We start from the raw sequence: 6729 nt of genomic DNA, 5'->3' as shown, positions 1-6729 counted from the left end.
GAGCGCTTAATAGAAGTTTCAACAAGATGCATGCCTTGACAAGTTTTTGAAGGAGTTCAAAATAGATCAGCAAAGAAGGAGTTCTTGGTTGCGTTGTAAGGTGTGAATTTGAGTAAGACTACAAAAACTGACCACGGCAGAATAAAGAGAATAGACGAAAGTCGTCTTCTATGCCTTAGCCGTAGACTTTGAAGTATGCCATGTTGAGTACCGCACCTGATGTGTGCATTGCAGCAAGTCTGTTAAGAGGTACACAGAGTGATCCAGGATTGAATCACTGATCAGCGGTCAAAGTTATCCTTAGTAACTAAATAGACTAAGGAATTTTTCTCGATTATGGAGGTGGTTAAAGAGTTCGTCGTAAAGGGTTACGTCGATGCAAGCTTTTACACTAATCGAATAACTATGAGTAGTGAAACGGATTCGTATAGTAGAGTAGATATTTGGAGCATTTCCGAATAGCACGTAGTAGCAGCATCTATAAGATGACATAAAGATTCGTAAAGAACACACGGATCTGAAAGTTTCAGAACCATTGACAAAAACCTCTCTCACGAGCAAGACGTGATCAGACCCCAGAACTATATGGGTGTTGGATTCGTTGAAATCACGTGGTGATGTGAACTAGATTATTGACTCTAGTGCAAGTGGGAGACTGTTGGAAATATGCCCTAGAGGCAATAATAAATTAGTTATTATTATATTTCTTAGTTCATGATAATCGTTTATTATCCATGCTATAATTGTATTGAATGAAGACTTATATACATGTGTGGATACATAGACAAAACACTGTCCCTAGCAAGCCTCTAGTTGGCTAGCCAGTTGATCAAAGATAGTCAGGGTCTTCTGATTATGAACAAGGTGTTGTTGCTTGATAACTGGATCACGTCATTAGGAGAATCACGTGATGGACTATACCCAAACTAATAGACGTAGCATATTGATCGTGTCATTTTGTTGCTACTGTTTTCTGCGTGTCAAGTATTTGTTCCTATGACCATGAGATCATATAACTCACTGACACCGGAGGAATACTTTGTGTGTATCAAACGTCGCAACGTAACTGGGTGACTATAAAGATGCTCTACAGGTATCTCCGAAGGTGTTCGTTGAGTTAGTATGGATCGAGACTGGGATTTGTCACTCCGTGTGACGGAGAGGTATCTCGGGGCCCACTCGGTAATACAACATCACACACAAGCCTTGCAAGCAATGTGACTTAGTGTAAGTTGCGGGATCTTGTATTACGGAACGAGTAAAGAGACTTGCCGGTAAACGAGATTGAAATAGGTATGCGGATACTGACGATCGAATCTCGGGCAAGTAACATACCGAAGGACAAAGGGAATGACATACGGGATTATATGAATCCTTGGCACTGAGGTTCAAACGATAATATCTTCGTAGAATATGTAGGATCCAATATGGGCATCCAGGTCCCGCTATTGGATATTGACCGAGGAGTCTCTCGGGTCATGTCTACATAGTTCTCGAACCCGCAGGGTCTGCACACTTAAGGTTCGACGTTGTTTTATGCGTTTTTGAGTTATATGGTTGGTTACCGAATGTTGTTCGGAGTCCTGGATGAGATCACGGACGTCACGAGGGTTTCCGGAATGGTCCGAAAACGAAGATTGATATATAGGATGACCTCATTTGATTACCGGAAGGTTTTCGGAGTTACCGGGAATGTACCGGGAATGACGAATGGGTTCCGGGTGTTCACCGGGGGGGGGGGGGGCAACCCACCCCGGGGAAGCCCATAGGCCTTGGGGGTGGCACACCAGCCCTTAGTGGGCTGGTGGGACAGCCCAAGAAGGCCCTATGCGCCATAGGAAGAAAATCAAAGAGAAAAGGAAAGAAAAAAGAGGAGGTGGAAAAAAGGGGAAGGACTCCTCCTTCCAAACCTAGTTGGATTCGGTTTGGAAGGGGAGGACTCCCCCCCTTGGCTCGGCTGAACTCCTTGGGGGTCCTTGGACCCCAAGGCAAGGCTCCCCCTCTTCCCCCTATATATACAGAGGTTTTAGGGCTGATTTGAAACAACTTTGCCACGGCAGCCCGACCACATATCTCCACGGTTTTACCTCTAGATCGCGTTTCTGCGGAGCTCGGGCGGAGCCCTGCTGAGATAAGATCATCACCAACCCCCGGAGCGCCGTCACGCTGCCGGAGAACTCATCTACCTCTCCGTCTCTCTTGCTGGATCAAGAAGGCCGAGATCATCGTCGAGCTGTACGTGTGCGGAACGCGGAGGTGCTGTCCGTTCGGCACTAGATCGTGGGACTGATCGCGGGACGGTTCGCGGGGCGGATCGAGGGACGTGAGGACGTTCCACTACATCAACCGCGTTTCTTAACGCTTCTGTTGTGCGGTCTACAAGGCTACGTAGATCGAATATCCCCTGTCGTAGATGGACATCACCATGATAGGTCTTCGTGCGCGTAGGAATTTTTTTGTTTCCTATGCGACGTTCCCCAACAGTAACTCCACAAGCTCCACGAAGATTCTCCTTATGGAATGATGCATCACCGTTCTCTGATATAACTCCCCTACTTGGGTTCTTCCACATTTTATCATTCTTGCGGATGGGTTGTTTTGATGTATTTGATCGAACAAAATTGGTAGCAAGTACCCGGATTGAGATGGCTGATTGTTCCGGAGTTGGAACCGTCTCCCCCTTCGCCACTTGCCTCCATTGCCACCATATAAACCACATGGAACCCAAGATGAGCTCGACAATAGGAATGTCATGTGCTATCATATTCAGGCGGATCAAGATATCTAAACTGATAGACCCAGACCGGTCCTGCACAACTCCTTTATCAATCTTCTCAGTTAATCCTAGTGATGACCACATTTGCCGTGATCTTTCACATGTGAACATACAATGTTGAATGTCCACTAGACCAACTTTGCAAATCGGGCATTGCGGGATCAAGGGTATATGTCTGTCCGCCAATACACCGTAACATGGTAGTACTCCCTTAAGTACTTTCCAACCAAAATGTCCAATCTTTCCCGGTAAACGGAGATACCAAATCTCCTTTCAAACCCCACTAAGTTGAGCATTCCCTGGGCTGTTTGAGTTTGTATAGTGGTGACCAAACTGGTGTTCAAATTCTGAGTGGTATGCCGAGCATACAGAGAAGGTTCCAGACTTTGTATAGTGCCATGCCACAAAATCTTCAAGAGCTTCAACATGTAGTGGAATTTGTAAAATTCTGCTTACATCAACTGGTGAGAACACGCTCTGAATAAGTTCTTCATCCCACTTACTCGTATGAGGATCTATTATATCTTGCACTTTCAACAACACGATTCCACCTCTAGGGGTGATAACCTTCCTTGACGGACTTGATGGGATCCAAGGATTGTCCCAAATGTTAATCTGTGAACGAGTGCCCACTCTCCAGATACATCCCCTCTTGAAAGTTTGTATCACAGCAAACAGGCTTTGCCATGTAAACGAGGATCTTTTCTTTGGGCCAGCTCTCAGGACATTACCATTAGGGTAATGTTTTGCACTCAGAACAAGTGCACACAAAGAGTCAGGATTCTGGATCACACGCCAACACTGCTTTGCTAACATAGCAAGGTTAAAGGTATGAAGGTCTCTAAATCCTATACATCCCTTGTTCTTGGGTACACACATCTTCCATCATGCAAACCAATGCATTTTATTTTTCTCCTCTCCATCTTCCCACCAGAAGCTCAATATTCCATCAGTTATTGATTTGCAAATTCCTCTTGTTAATTTAAAGACAAACATAACGTATGATGGAATTGCCTGAGCTACTACTTTTAAAAGGATTTCTTTACCTTGAAGTGATATAAATTTTTCTTCCACCCCTTCAGTCTCTGTCATACTTTGTCAACAAGATGTTGAAAACATTCACTTCTATCAACACCAACAATTGTAGGTAGTCCCAAATACTTATCACACAAAGCTTTTGTTAGTATATTCAATATGCCGCATACATTCTCCCTTTCATTTACTCTGGTATTCGGACTGAAGAAGACAATGGATTTGGGTGTACTTACACGCTTCCCTGAACTCTCACAATATGTATCTAGGACCCTCTTCGAGGTATTTGCATTCTGTACCGTGGCTCTCATGAGGATCGAAGAGTCATCTGCGAGCAAAAGGTGAGATATTGAGGGGGCATTCCTTGGCACTTATGTTCCTTCTATACCCCCAATTTCTTCTTCATGCAGCATCATGGTTGATAATCCTTTAGGACAAATCAAAAAGAGGTAGGGACAAATGGCCCCCCTGTCTTAGGCCCCTAGTTGACGTAAACTCATCTGTCTCAGTATCATTAAATCTGATATGATATTTGATAGAGGATACACACTCCATGATTAACTCAATCCATTGTGCATGAAACCCCATCTTCATCATCATCTGCCTCAAGAATTTCCATTCTACTCTGTCATATGCTTTTAGCATGCTCAGCTAAACCGCAAAAATACCATTTGAGCCATGTGTTCATTTCTTTATGGAATAAAAGCATTCATAAACGATCAACACATTATCAGTAATTAGTACACCTCGCACAAAAGCACTCTCTGTAGGGAAAGCACCTCAGGTAGGATTTTGTTCAGTCTATTAGCCATTATTTTTGTAATAATCTTCTATACCACATTACGTAGGAAGATGGGTTCTTGAGTGTCCACCTTAGGTATTAACACCACATTAGTGGCATTCCACCCATCTGGGATCTTTCTGTTATTTATCGTGATTCAGTTTGTGTGGCTTTTTGAACACAATACAAATGCAAACGCTCATATACACATGCATACATTCATCCCTATGAACGCACATACACACATCTTATTTCTATGAGCACCTTCAAAAGACTGAGCCGTCATATCATCTTGAGATTTACGAAGTTACCATAGGGGCCTCGTCGTCGACGGGATTGTCTCCTCCCATTGATAGCGTATCGCTGAAAATGCTGAAATAAATTCAGAAATAATGCAAACCAGAACTTGAACCCTGGTGGGTTGAGGATACCACTGTCCCTCTAACCATCCAAACACCGATTGGTTTACGGTTTGTGTGGTTATGACGTGTGAATTATGTGTGTTTGCATCAACTTTCTTGGCATCGGTATGGATTATCGTTGCTTTTTTATTTCTTTTTCTCAGTCCGCCTAGCCATATATTCGGCCTTCTATGACTATGCTCTTTGCAACATAAGTATTTCTTTATGCAATGTGTTTGTGTTGATTGTATGAATTATAATCGTTTATGGGCGGTAGTCATTGTATTTCAGATAAAAAAAGGTCATTGTACTCATGGGCCTTGGGGTCATCCGTTCATCCATTCGTTCCCATGTCACATGCCTTCTGGTGGTTTAGCGTCGTACGACCCGATCATAGTCAAATTTAGTTTGCCGCACATAACATGTACATTCGTTGATAAGCAAGCTTTATCTTAAACCTTGCATGTAATTTAGATATGACAAAAACATGTATACAATGGGCTATATCTTTAGCCTTATCTTCAATAACTAGCTATTTCTAATAGTATGGTGAGACATATCGTGTTAAAAGGTTATCTCTTAAATAAGAGAAGACAAGCATTTTTTTTATAATTTCTCGTTCTTCCACCTCAGTATTTATCTTATGTGGCACTCCTAAAATAACATCATTGTATATGCCTTTAGACATTTTGGATGTTCTGATACTCCAGGTCTCGTTTATGAGGGCATATACAATTGTTGATAAGACAGTTTTATTGTAAGTCTTGCATGTAATTTAAAGATAATAAAAAATTATATCTACAATGGGTTATCTTTTGACCGTATCTTTAAAAAGTAGCTATCCTAAAAACATGATAGGACATATTATGTTAAAAAATCATGTCTTAAATTAAAAAAAAACAAACCTTTTTTTAGCTTTCTTTCTTCTTTATCTCAGTATTTATCTTATTTGACATTCTTAAAATAGCATCATTATACGTATCATAGCAACAAGGTGCGCCTCCCTACGCACCAGCACGGGCCAGAGATGAACAATAGAGGACGCAACATGCGAGGGTCCACGACAGGGAAAGTAGACAGATCTTCTAGTAACATTCTGAATCGAGTGATGATGAAAAAGTTCACAAGATCACTCTTGATGAATTATGTTTGCCTCGGCCTTCTGGATTTCCTAGCTGCCACCACCAACTCTTGAGTCATGGTCGCCACGCTTGTACATCTACTCTTAATCCTGAGCAAACCAAAGCCCTATGGACGGACCAAGCGATCAGTAATTCAGTAGTAAAAAGTAAAAAAAAAAAACATGTTTTTTTTCGAGACAAAATTCAGTAGTCAGGTTGCAGTTACACATTTGGGCCGTTCAGTTACTTTGTCAGCTCCCGTTTCACGAATAATCCCATCTGAACTGCCCAAGCGACAGAGACCAAAAAAAAAAAAAAAGGCCCATGCAGGCAGCCACATGCCCCGCATCAGCGTACGCACTCGCACAGCGTTCCACCACCTCTATTTAGTCCCACCTCGCTCACCGAAGGAGCAAGCAACCTACTTAAATAGCGTCCTCCACCACAATTCCTCGCCGAGCTCGTTTGCGTGAGCTTGTAATCCGAGCGGGGGCAACAAGGTGGTGTGGACGTTGCTGTATAGCCGTGAGCCTGGTCTGGTTGTGCTTCTGCTGGCCCGCCCGTTCCAAGTTGAGTAGTGGACCGTTGGGGCCTGTGCGCAAGCTGGGCCTCACGGGC

This window comes from Hordeum vulgare, chromosome 6H (genome assembly GCF_904849725.1).
Source record: "Hordeum vulgare subsp. vulgare chromosome 6H, MorexV3_pseudomolecules_assembly, whole genome shotgun sequence".
Classification (NCBI taxonomy): Eukaryota; Viridiplantae; Streptophyta; class Magnoliopsida; order Poales; family Poaceae; genus Hordeum; species Hordeum vulgare.
The sequence above is the reverse complement of the archived record's forward strand: the minus strand, read 5'-3'. Positions refer to the sequence as shown.